Raw genomic sequence first — 13,716 nt, 5'->3', positions numbered from 1 at the left:
CTTCTTGAAGTCATTTTACATATTTCATCGAATGTGCGTCCTATTGCCACATGGTAAACGAGACCGAAATTATGAGGGATTTTCCGAAACTAATGTCCGATTGCCGGTCGGATTGGCCGCGCGGTTCTAGGCGCTATAGTCTGGAACCGCGCGACCGCTACGGTCGCAGGTATGAATCCTGCCTCAGGAATGGATGTGTGTGATGTCCTTAGGCTAGTTCGGTTTAAGTAGTTCAAAGTTCTAGGGGACTGACGACCTCAAATGTTAAGTCCCTTAGTGCTCAGAGCCATTTGAACCATTTAATAACCGATTGGCCGGCCGAAGTGGCTGTGCGGTTAAAGGCGCTGCAGTCTGGAACCGCAAGACCGCTACAGTCGCAGGTTCGAATCCTGCCTCGGGCATGGATGTTTGTGATGTCCTTAGGTTAGTTAGGTTTAACTAGTTCTAAGTTCTAGGGGACTAATGACCTCAGCAGTTGAGTCCCATAGTGCTCAGAGCCATTTATTTGAATAACCGATTGGGCGCGAAATGGCAAACACAGTGAAAAGCTGATGAGGCTTTCCACAGATGTGTTGAGCAGTATCTCTAGTATGCCTGCCGATCGCGTCATGTCGCTCTTTTCAATCCTAAGGGCCCAGTGAGCACGTAAAGATGCCTGAAAAAGGTCTCCCAGCATCTAAGAAGGCCTGGTGAGAGATTTCGCCTGATGCTCTGCAGCCCACATAACATACCTGTCATGCGTTTCCTGCCTCATCACGATTCTCCGCCGTGCTCTGCAGGGCAGTGAAAATGCTCCTGCCTCGTGGGAAGTGTTTGATCACTCACAATACAGCCTGTAACTGCTACCACCGAGTTTCATGTCTTCTCACACGAACTGCTGGCTATGAAGGCAATATTTTGGCAGTGACAACGAACTGCAGTCCAGTGTAGAGAATTGGCTCCTCCTTCCATGAGGAGAGCAATGGAAACAACGCTACGACCAATGTCTGAGACAGAGTGGCAGCTATATAGAGAAGCTGTTAGAAGGCATAGCTACCTGTTGCAAATAAAACATTTCTGATATTCACGGTGGTTTCTATTTCGCGACCGATCGAACCTTACTTTCTAAAGAGCCGTCGTAGGATGTCGTCTTGCAGAGACTAGATGAGTACCCAACGTTGCTGGGGTGTATATTTATTTCAGTTCTAGAAGTCCATCTCTTCCTCCTCTCCCTCTATGTTCATCTCCTTTGCCTCCTTCTCTGTCAACCTTCTCCATCGCCCACACTCTATCCACATCCTTCCACCCCTCTCTGTCTATCTGTTACTCCCTCCTGTCTGTCGATCTGCTCCACCCCCTCTCTCTATTCATTTCTTCTTTGATTTCTATATCCAGCACCTCCTCCCCCCCTCTCTCTCTGTCCCTCTTTCCTTTTAATGTCCATCTAACATTAGCCATCTCCCTGTACATCTCTTTCTCTTTTGTTTCTTTATCCATCACCTCCTTACCCCCTCTCTCTCCGCCTCCTCTTTCCTTTCTATGTCCATCTAACTTCTGCAATCTCCCTGTACATCTCCTCCTCTTTTCTTTCTCTATCCATCTCCTCCTCGCCCTCTCTCTGTAATGTAATCATATAATTTTGTTGGGCACATTCAGCACCGTATGTGGATACTGTCTGCTTAATGTGTGTGAATAGAGTTAGTAGCAAAGTAGTAATAAATTTTAACATCATGAAGGCACGCTGGATGCGATTGTTTTACCGTATGAACGTCGAAAATATAGTAAGTGATACATATTTTCTTTTCATGAAGAGAAAAAGTTTGAAATTATGTCTAAAGTTTGTTGAAAATCTCTAAGTACTCTCGTTCTCAATTTTTTTTCTCGGTCATCAATCTTCCGAGTGGTTTGTTGCGGCCCGCCAAGAATTCCTGTCCTGTGCCAACCTTATCATCTCAGAGTAGAACTTGCAACCTGTGTACTCAATTATTTGCTGGATGTATTCCAAATCCTCTACAGCTTTTGTCCTCTACAGCTTCCTCTAGTATCATAGAATTCATTCCCTGATGTCTTAACCGATTGCCTATCATCCTGTCCTCTCCCCTCAACACTGTCTTCCACACATTCATTTCCTCTCCGATTCTGTGCAGAACTTCCTGATTCCTTACCTCAAGAGTGAACCTAATTTGCAACTTTCGTCTTTAGCACCACATCTCAAATGCTTCGATTCTCTTCTGTTCCAGCTTTCCCGCAGTCCACCTTTCAATACCGTACAACGCTGCGCTCCAAACGTATATTCTCAGGAATTTCTCGCTGAAATTAAGACCTATGCTTGAGACTAGTAGCCTTTTCTTGGCCAGGAATCCCCTTTTTGCCAGTGCTATTCTATTTTTGATGTTCTCCTTGCTCCGCCCATCATTGGTTGTTTTCCTGCCTAGGTAGCATAATTCCTTAACTTCATCTACTTCGTGATCACCAATTCTGTTATTAAGTTTCTCGCTGTTCTCATTTCTGCTACTTCTCATTACTGTCGTTTTTCTTCGATTTACTCTCAATTCATGCTCTGTACTCATCGGGCTGTTAATTCCATTGAACGGATTATGCAATTCTTCTTAATTTTCACTCGGGATAGCGATGTCATCAGCAAATCGTGTCACTGATATCCTTTCACCTTGGATTTAAATTGCACTCCTGAACATTAGTTTTATTTCCATCATTGCTTCTTCGATGTACAGACTAAACAATAGGGGTGAAATACTAGATCCTGTCTTAAATCCTATTTAATTCGAGCACTTCGTTCTTGGTCGTCCACTCGTATTATTCCTTCTTGTACATATTGTATACTATAGTGAACTATGAGAAAAGAAACAAAATAGAAACAGTGAACGGTTAAAGCTCCAGATGTGCAACGTTCTGCGCATTTGCACAAGCACGGCGCCGTGGTTCTGTGGTCACGGTGTTGGACTGCGGCTGGAGAGATCCGTGTTCAAATCTCCCTCACGCCCCACTGGTCTTTTTTTTTTTTTTACCTACAAAATTATGAACTCTTATCTGGGCATTGTAATTCTTGAACTCTTTCGTTGTAATGTAGTTCACACCCACTTAGTTGTTTTCATTTCTGCAAGAGTTCTATGCCGCATCTCGCCTGCTCTCACTATTCATCATACACTCCTGGAAATGGAAAAAAGAACACATTGACACCGGTGTGTCAGACCCACCATACTTGCTCCGGACACTGCGAGAGGGCTGTACAAGCAATGATCACACGCACGGCACAGTGGACACACCAGGAACCGCGGTGTTGGCTGTCGAATGGCGCTAGCTGCGCAGCATTTGTGCACCGCCGCCGTCAGTGTCAGCCAGTTTGCCGTGGCATACGGAGCTCCATCGCAGTCTTTAACACTGGTAGCATGCCGCGACAGCGTGGACGTGAACCGTATGTGCAGTTGACGGACTTTGAGCGAGGGCGTATAGTGGGCATGCGGGAGGCCGGGTGGACGTACCGCCGAATTGCTCAACACGTGGGGCGTGAGGTCTCCACAGTACATCGATGTTGTCGCCAGTGGTCGGCGGAAGGTGCACGTGCCCGTCGACCTGGGACCGGACCGCAGCGACGCACGGATGCACGCCAAGACCGTAAGATCCTACGCAGTGCCGTAGGGGACCGCACCGCCACTTCCCAGCAAATTAGGGACACTGTTGCTCCTGGGGTATCGGCGAGGACCATTCGCAACCGTCTCCATGAAGCTGGGCTACGGTCCCGCACACCGTTAGGCCGTCTTCCGCTCACGCCTCAACATCGTGCAGCCCGCCTCCAGTGGTGTCGCGACAGGCGTGAATGGAGGGACGAATGGAGACGTGTCGTCTTCAGCGATGAGAGTCGCTTCTGCCTTGGTGCCAATGATGGTCGTATGCGTGTTTGGCGCCGTGCAGGTGAGCGCCACAATCAGGACTGCATACGACCGAGGCACACAGGGCCAACACCCGGCATCATGGTGTGGGGAGCGATCTCCTACACTGGCCGTACACCACTGGTGATCGTCGAGGGGACACTGAATAGTGCACGGTACATCCAAACCGTCATCGAACCCATCGTTCTACCATTCCTAGACCGGCAAGGGAACTTGCTGTTCCAACAGGACAATGCACGTCCGCATGTATCCCGTGCCACCCAACGTGCTCTAGAAGGTGTAAGTCAACTACCCTGGCCAGCAAGATCTCTGGATCTGTCCCCCATTGAGCATGTTTGGGACTGGATGAAGCGTCGTCTCACGCGGTCTGCACGTCCAGCACGAACGCTGGTCCAACTGAGGCGCCAGGTGGAAATGGCATGGCAAGCCGTTCCACAGGACTACATCCAGCATCTCTACGATCGTCTCCATGGGAGAATAGCAGCCTGCATTGCTGCGAAAGGTGGATATACACTGTACTAGTGCCGACATTGTGCATGCTCTGTTGCCTGTGTCTATGTGCCTGTGGTTCTGTCAGTGTGATCATGTGATGTATCTGACCCCAGGAATGTGTCAATAAAGTTTCCCCTTCCTGGGACAATGAATTCACGGTGTTCTTATTTCAATTTCCAGGAGTGTATTTACTTGCGACAGTAATATATGCTTACCAAATGACTCGTGTTTGAGAACCAATGGCCGGCCACTGTAGCCGAGCGGTTCTAGGCGCTTCAGTCCGGAACCGCGCTGCTGCTGCGGTCGCATGTTCGAATCCTGCCTCGGGCATTGATGTGTGTGATGTCCTTAGGTTAGTTAGGTTTAAGTAGTTGTAAGTCTAGGGGACTGATGACGTCGGATGTCAAGTCCTATGGTGCTCAGAGCCATTTGAAACATAGCTCACTCAGCAGTGGAAGCGGCCGTGCGGTTTAACTGCACACTGTGGCCGCCGTGATGGCGGCAACAACTAGGTAGAAAGAGGGTGCACGCCTCAGACTTGTGATATGGCGAGACTCCGCGCAGTTTGCTTCAGGGTTATCTGGCTGGCTGTTACCGGAGCAGAAAATGGATACATCGGAATTGCCTGTGTGAGTGTGTCAACAGACAGGGCTGTTCTCTTGTGTGGAAGGTCTGCAGATGTTTTTCAGTGGTGTACGCTGACGTGTGTACTGAGTGAATTCAGCCTGATAAGCACACGTATTACAAAACCAGTACTTGCCTTCCAACTGTGCTTCGTATCTGTCAACTGTCGATTCTCTAAGATTTTCAGATGTATATTCTTTTGGCCACTGGATTTGATGTTATTTGGTTCTTCGTTATGTTCTATGGAATCAATGCTTATTTAACTGTCACGCTGCAGGTGATGCTAATTTTAATTGTATTTTTATTATAAAAATTCTCTTACAGATCTGAAGCAGAATTTGCCTCTTGCGTAATATTTTTTGTGTAACGTTTAGTACGAGTGTAGTTTAAATCATTCTTTTATTACGAAGTAGCATTGATACTTCAAGTCTTTTCACTGTAGTGGAATTTCATGCTGTTATTTGAGCACTTAGGTGTCGAGTAAATTCTTGTTAAGTAGCTACAAAGCTGATATGTTTGCCAATACAGTAACAATTTTAGTCTGGAAAAATTAAGTCTATTAAATTTCTAAATTCTGGTACGTTTTATGAGAAAATATTCAGAACTCGTTTCAATAAAATAAAAATTATTTTAGCAAGGAGCAGGAACCACTCACAGCTCAACCGAGTCCTACCACTCCCTCTACCGGCAGGAAAGCCGCAAATTATAATGTAAAATCTAATTTTTTAAAACATTATTGAGTGTAAGCGCATGTTTACACCACTCGTGGATTAGTGATTAGGCGTGTTATGACTGCTCGAATGGTTCGATTGGCTCTAAGCACTATGGGACGTTTTTCAACATCTGAGATCATCAGTCACCTAGATTTAGAACCACTTAAACCTAACTAACCTGAGACCATTACACACATCCATGCCCGAGGCAGGATTCGAACCTGCGACCGTAGCAGTCGCACGGTCCCGTACTGAAGCGCCTAGAACCGCTCGGCCACAACGGCCGGCTACGACTGGTCGACTGCTGTCTAAAAGACAGAACGATCAGCGATTTAAAATCGTGACCAGCGTGCCGCCAAATCCAGTAGACGAATCCTGATGACGCGGTTTGGTTCCTTTTTTCAAGCAGCTCCTCATTCGGCCTCATGAGACCGAGTGGTCCCCATCCCAGACCTACGCACCTAGGAGAAGATCCTCGCAGGTCTGCGGTCTCGTCTTTGTACAGAAGTCTCCAGACTGTCTGAGCAACTATTACAGGACAGTCGGAACGCGGAAAAGTCGAGCAGCACACAGATCACGTATTAGTATATGACGGAGTGCGGCAGTGGCGCCGGTTCCTATTCTTGCTTCTTATCGAGCACTAGCTGCACTGTATCTATCACGAAAAAATAGTTTAAGGGGCTCCGGAACGCCCTATACTTGCAATGTTAAAATAACGCTTATAAATTACATCTTTCCTCACAAAGTATTTGAGGTAGGAAGTTGAACTTTTTACAGATTATTTATTGGAATATGGGCTACAACTTAACACAGGGATTTTACAAAATTTTAGTTCAGTTATTAAAGATGATTTTTTTTTCAATTGTAATGAAAATTCACAACATTTTTTTGCAATTTTTTATTTATATATTCAAAAATATACGTTTTTTTGGAAAACGGCTGTGTTAAATTATGCAGAAGGTACTGTGTAACATTTACTGAAAGTTTGAAACAAATATGTTTGGAAGATCCTTAGAAAACATGTAATTAGTATGAGAAAATAAAAGTTTTGGGAATCGAGCGACACAGATTGGATTAACTTTTTAGTGCACTCCAGGTGCATAGGATGGATTATCTTCATCCTCTGCAAACTCCTCCTCCAGCCTCCTCTTGTTCCTCCTCCTGTTTACTCTTGCTTGTATTTCTAGACTCTTTACAGCCCTGTCTGCAGCCCGAAGGCGTTCCTTGTCTAAAGCAAGCATCGCTCGTACCATGTTAGAACCTATCTTCATTCCCATATTTCTAAATACCTTGCACCTTACAATGTTGCCATCATTGAAAGTCGCAAAAGCAACTTTACTTTTACTCATTATTATACTTCAACAAAACAGAGACTCAAGAAACAGAATTAATTACGAATATTTTCGAGATAACGACAGAGTAAATAAACATGAAACAATCGACAATCACACCAGCGATATATATTGAACCATCACAGGTTAGCCACAACACATACTTTATCTCACATCACTAAAATGTACCTGATGAACACGGACGTTAATAATAACACCATTTGACAGCAGTTTAACAGCGCCACATTGGGTCACGCCCATGTAGAACACATTTCAAAAAAAATTTAAAAATAGTTGTAGTCTTCGAAATTGAATAAATTATATATCTATTAAAAGGTAATAGTCTGCAGATTCAGAAAACGCAAAAAAGTAAAAATTGAACTTTTCATGATTTTTGAGCCTTTCCGGAGCCCCTTAAATATTTAATACTCGCCTGATAATTTTTGTCCTTATTTCAGAAGAAACGATTTCCGATCTGATGCAAAGAGTTTACTACAATGGTTCTTCAGCTAACTGTGTTAAATTGGATGATCGCTACTATAAAAAGAAAAGATTCAAGAAAGGCACACTGTCTTATGTCATTACAACTCTTTAGTTAATATATTGTCTTTTAATGGTGGTGACACTCACATCCATTCTTATAACGATCATTGGCTCTGTATTTTACTTGGTATCTTCAAATCAAGCAGACATGTATGCACTACCTGATCCAAAGTATCGAGATATCTATTGCGCATACAGGTGCTAACGCAGAGTGTGTCCACCTTTATCCTTTATGACGGCTTGATCTCTGCTAGGGACAGGTTCAGTGAGATGGTTCAAAATGGTTCAAATGGCTCTGAGCACTATGGGACTTAACTTCTAAGGTCATCAATCCCCTAGAACTTAGAACTGCTTAAACCTAACTAACCTAAGGGCATCACACACATCCATGCCCGAGGCAGGATTCGAATCTGCGACCGTAGCGGTCGCGCGGTTCCAGACTGTAGCGCCTAGAACCGCTCGGCCACGTCGGCCGGCTTCAGTGAGATGTGTGAATGTCTGCGGAGTAATGGTAGCCCATTTTTGCCGTACAGCTGCAAGCAGATGCCGGCCGGTGTGGCCGAGCGCTTCTAGGCGCTTCAGTCTGGAACCGACCGCTACGGTCGCAGGTTCGAATCCTGCCTCGGGAATGGATGTGTGTAATGTCCTTAGGTTAGTTAGGTTTAAATAATTCTAAGTTCTAGGGGACTGATGACCTCAGTCCCATAGTGCTCAAAGCTATTTGAACCATTTGAAAGCAGATAACGCAGAGATTTTGGATGACTCGGTCTGGAGCATAATCGACGTTCTAACTCATTCCGGAAATACACGAAATGTATTTGCAATTGCGAATGTGGGCAACCATCAGCTGTGTAAAGGAATGACAATGATAATTGTTGCCAGACAGGGACTCGAACCCGGACTCCTAATGGTCACGTTACCACTAAGTTATCCGAACACGCTTCACTGTCAGAATCAACGTTTCATGCGTCGTCAACAATGTGTCACAACCTGCACTCGTATATAAATTACCACGGGAGACACTTTAAATGAGCGTCGCCGGCCCGGTTCAAAATGGTTCAAACGGCTCTAAGCACTATGGGATATAACATCTGAGATCACCATCCGCCCCCTAAACGTAGAACAACTTAAACCGAAGGACACATCCATGCCCGAGGCAGGATTCGAACCTGCGGCCTTAGCAGCAGCGCGGTTCCGGACTGAAGCGCCTAGAACCGCTCGGCCACAGCGGTCGGCGCCTGTCCGGTGTCCGCAAATAAATACGATATTGCAGTTCCTGTGTTGCTCAGAAGTACCCTTCGGACATGCACGCGTCTTATTTGTGACGTTACACCCGATAGTTACAACTAAAGTGCAGTTTATCACATAGGTCCAGTATGGATTGTACGAGCGTTGCCCAGAAAGTAATGCACTGCACTTTTTTCTTCGACAATTCTTTATTGAACATAATGAGAATTACACACACGAAAGAATGGTGTTTTATCTACACACGCTATTTTTCCACGTAATCTCCATCCCGTTCTATGACCTTCCTCCAGCGCGAAACAAGGGCGTGTATGCCCTGTGGGTACCAATCCTTGTCCTGGTGGCGGACCCAGTGCTTCACTCTGTGAATTACCACCTCATTGTCCTCAAAATGTCTTCCACTATTGGCATCCTTTAATGGCGAAAGCAAACATTAACTCTCTGACATCGAAATAAGTGTCCAAGGAATAGAAAAGCAACTGGAATCACTCAACAGAGGAAAGTCCACCGGACCTGACGGGATACCAATTCGATTCTGCACAGAGTACGCGAAAGAACTTGCCCCCCTTCTAACAGCCGTGTACCGCAAGTCTCTAGAGGAACGGAAGGTTCCAAATGATTGGAAAAGAGCACAGGTAGTCCCAGTATTTGAGAAGGGTCGTCGAGCAGATGCGCAAAACTATAGACCTATATCTCTGACGTCGATCTGTTGTAGAATTTTAGAACATGTTTTTTGCTCGAGTATCATGTCGTTTTTGGAAACTCAGAATCTACTATGTAGGAATCAACATGGATTCCGGTAACAGCGATCGTGTGAGAACCAACTCGCTTTATTTGTTCATGAGACCCAGAAAATATTAGATACAGGCTCCCAGGTAGATGCTATTTTTCTCGACTTCCGGAAGGCGTTGGATACAGTTCCGCACTGTCGCCTGATAAACAAAGTAAGAGCCTACGGAATATCAGACCAGCTGTGTGGCTGGATTGAAGAGTTTTTAGCAAACAGAACACAGCATGTTGTTATCAACGGAGAGACGTCTACAGACGTTAAAGTAACCTCTGGCGTGCCACAGGGGAGTATTGTGGGACCATTGCTTTTCACAATATATATAAATGACCTAGTAGATAGTGTCGGAAGTTCCATGCGGCTTTTCGCGGATGATGCTGTAGTATACAGAGAAGTTGCAACATTAGAAAATTGCAACGAAATGCAGGAAGATCTGCAGCGGATAGGCACTTGGGGCAGGGAGTGGCAACTGACCCTTAACATAGACAAATGTAATGTATTCCGAATACATAGAAGGAAGGATCCTTTATTGTATGATTATATGATAGCGGAACAAACACTGGTAGCAGTTACTTCTGCAAAATATCTGGGAGTATGCGTGCGGAACGATTTGTAGTGGAATGATCATATAAAATTAATTGTTGGTAAGGCGGGTACCAGGTTGAGATTCATTGGGAGAGTCCTTAGAAAATGTAGTCCATCAACAAAGGAGGTGGCTTACAAAACACTCGTTCGACCTATACTTGAGTATTGCTCATCAGTGTGGGATCCGTACCAGATCGGGTTGACGGAGGAGATAGAGAAGATCCAAAGAAGAGCGGCGCGTTTCGTCACAGGGTTATTTGGTAACCGTGATAGCGTTACGGAGATGTTTAACAAACTCAAGTGGCAGTCTCTGCAAGAGAGGCGCTCTGCATCGCGGTGTAGCTTGCTCGCCAGGTTTCGAGAGGGTGCGTTTCTGGATGAGGTATCGAATATATTGCTTCCCCCTACTTATACCTCCCGAGGAGATCACGAATGTAAAATTAGAGATATTCGAGCGCGCACGGAGGCTTTCAGACAGTCGTTCTTCCCGCGAACCATACGCGACTGGAACAGGAAAGGGGGTAATGACAGGGGCACGTAAAGTGCCCTCCGCCACACACCGTTGGGTGGCTTGCGGAGTATAAATGTAGATGTGGATGTACATGTAGGTCAGATGTGACAGCCGTGGATGGTCTCCCTGACCACTGCAAATCGTGAAGCTCAGTCCAACCGCCTTCTCGTGACGTCACCCTCCCTGCTCAGCGACTAACTGTACTTCTGTCGACAGCTGATGCTCCATAGACTTTGCACAAGTGTTTGTGAATATTCCCCGCAGTTTCTTTCCTTGCAGTGAGAAATTCAGTGAAGGCACGTTGCTTGTAACGTACATCACCTACAGACGTCATTTTGGAACTGTTCTGCAGCTACGCTATCTGTCGGAAGAGACGGAAACTTGGCACACTCAGTCAAGATACTTCAAATAATACATACATAACGTTTCGCATTCGTATAATTGTTTTCGACTGAGAAAAAAAGAATTTTCTGGACAACCCTCGTAATTATCGTACGTCAGCGAAACTTGGTAGGTATTCCGATATGTTAATGCGGAACCGGTTTAAGCTGTAAAAAATAAAAATAAAAAATAAAAAAAATTGGTTCCAATGTTGGCCACTTCATGCAAGTCTGGTGCTGTGAATGTAACACATACAGAAATCCTTCCACATGTTGGGGTTGTTCTGGGGTACGAGACCAAACTGCGAGGCCATTGGATTAGGAAAGAACGGGGAAGGAAGTCGGCCGTGCCCTTTCAAGGGAACCATCCCGGCATTTGCCTGGAGAGATTTAGGGAAATCACGGAAAACCTAAATCAGGATGGCCGGACGCGAGATTGAACCGTTGTCCTCCCTTCCACATGTAATGGGGCAGTAAAGGCTCAATAAGTGAGAGAGGCATGGTACTATGACGATTTTATTATTATCCGCCACTTACACAATTTGTTCATTATGAGCATCAAAGACGTTAACAACATGCGTAAAATGACTCGCAACAGTTTTGGTGGAATCTGAGCAATTTGTTTCTTTATACTGGTCTTCAGATCAGGTAGAGACCAAATGTGTCCCAGCGTATCTTTCACAGGGCGAGCCACATGATGTGTTACTCCACCTTGCATGAAAACAACAGTGGTTTCCACGGAGTTCAGCTCCTCAAAAGCATTAATCACATTCTGTACAAGGAGGTCTCATACCTGACAGGTTCTCTGGGTGTATTGTCTTCAAAGACGAACGGACCGGGTGTAAAGGTACTTGTGAGTCCACACCACACAGTCACATACGGCGAGTGCAACGGATCTTCGTGCAGAACACGCGGTTTAGCAGTACCTTAAATTCGGCAGTTCTATGTATTCATTGTACCCTGTAGTGTAAAATATGCCTCATCAAAGAATCCTGCCAGTCACATGTCATCAGCTCCAATCCATTCCAGGAACTGAAAAGCAAATTCAGAACAATGCTTCGGATCATAAGGTTTCAGTTGCTGCACCATGTGGATCTTATAGGGGTAACAGTCTAAAATACAGTGTCTCCCAAAAAGAATGAAAAACAATTATTTATTAGGAAGAAGAGCGTAACACCAACAAATTGCATACTAATTACCCAGAAAAGACAGATGTTCAATATGCCGTCCATTGGCCGCACGGACGACTTCTAGCCAATAGCCAAATTCATCCCAAACTGAGCGTAAGGTGTCTTCTGTCACTGAAGTTAAGGCAGTTGATATTCTGGTTTTTAGTTCATCAATGTCACGAGGTAAGGGAGTAACGTAACACATTGTTTGTCATATCCCCACAGGAAGAAATCACACGGTGTTAAGTCAGGGGACCTAGGAGGCCAAGAGTGTAAAGCCTGGTCCCTCGGTCCTATACGCCCTATCCAACGTTGAGGCGCGTTGGCTTCGACGAAACTGCGCACGTTTTTTTGCCAGTGCGGTGGTGCTCCATCTTCCTGATTGATGAAATTGCCAGACTCAAATTGTGGGAATAACCAATTCCATAGCATGGCAAGATATGGTTCTCCTGTTACAGTTTCTTCCTCAAAAAAAGTACGGTCCATAAACCTTGCTTTGCAGACAGCACATAAAACATTCACTTTGGGTCCGTTCATGTTCAGTTGTTTCTTGAGGATATTCGAGCCCCCATATACGCACATTATGACGGTGAACCTTACCGCTAGTATGGAAAGTTGCTTCATCGCTGAGTATCAACCGCGACAAAAAAGTGTCATCTTCCATGTCCTCTAGAATAGCATTGCTCAAGTCCACTTGCTTCACTTTGTCAGTATCTCGAAGAGCTGGTACCAGTTGTAATCGGTATGGTTTGAGGACTAAACGCCGCCGTAACACATGCCACAGTGTCATGCGTGGTAACTCTAGTTCTCGGTTAGCACGGCGCGTAGACTAGAGGGGGCTGCGCTCAAATGCTCGTCGGATTTGATCCACTGTTTGTTCAGGCACGCGTGTCTGGCCAGGCCTTTTGCCTTTACAGATGTACCCTGTTTGTTCAAACTGTTTATTCCACGGTCGAATGTTCTTTGGTGATGGTGGTTTAGACCGAAATCGAATATGAAACGCCCGCTTAACTGCGACCACTCACTGAGTACGACTAAATTCAGTAACACAGTACGCCTTCTGTTGCGCGGATGCCATATTGCCCGACACTGGCTGCACGTTCCAGGTCAACGCTTGTAGTGACATCTAGCGAATTTTTTTTCTTGGAACTGTAGACCACGCCGATTACATCTAGCGCTGTTTCAGTTACCTAGTGACATTTGTCTCAATATTACATTACTGGCCATTGAAATTGCCACACCACGAGGATAACGTGCTACAGACGCGACATTTAACCGACAGGAAGAAGACGCTGTGATATGAAAAAGATTAGCTTTTCAGAGCATTCACACAAGGTTGGCGCCGGTGGCGACACCTACAACGTGCTGACATGAGGAAAGTTTCCAACCGATTTCTCATACACAAACAGCAGTTGACCGGTGTTGCCTGGTGAAACGTTGTTGTGATGC

Source organism: Schistocerca cancellata, chromosome 10, assembly GCF_023864275.1.
Source record: "Schistocerca cancellata isolate TAMUIC-IGC-003103 chromosome 10, iqSchCanc2.1, whole genome shotgun sequence".
Lineage (NCBI taxonomy): Eukaryota > Metazoa > Arthropoda > Insecta > Orthoptera > Acrididae > Schistocerca > Schistocerca cancellata.
Note: the sequence above shows the minus strand (reverse complement) of the source record.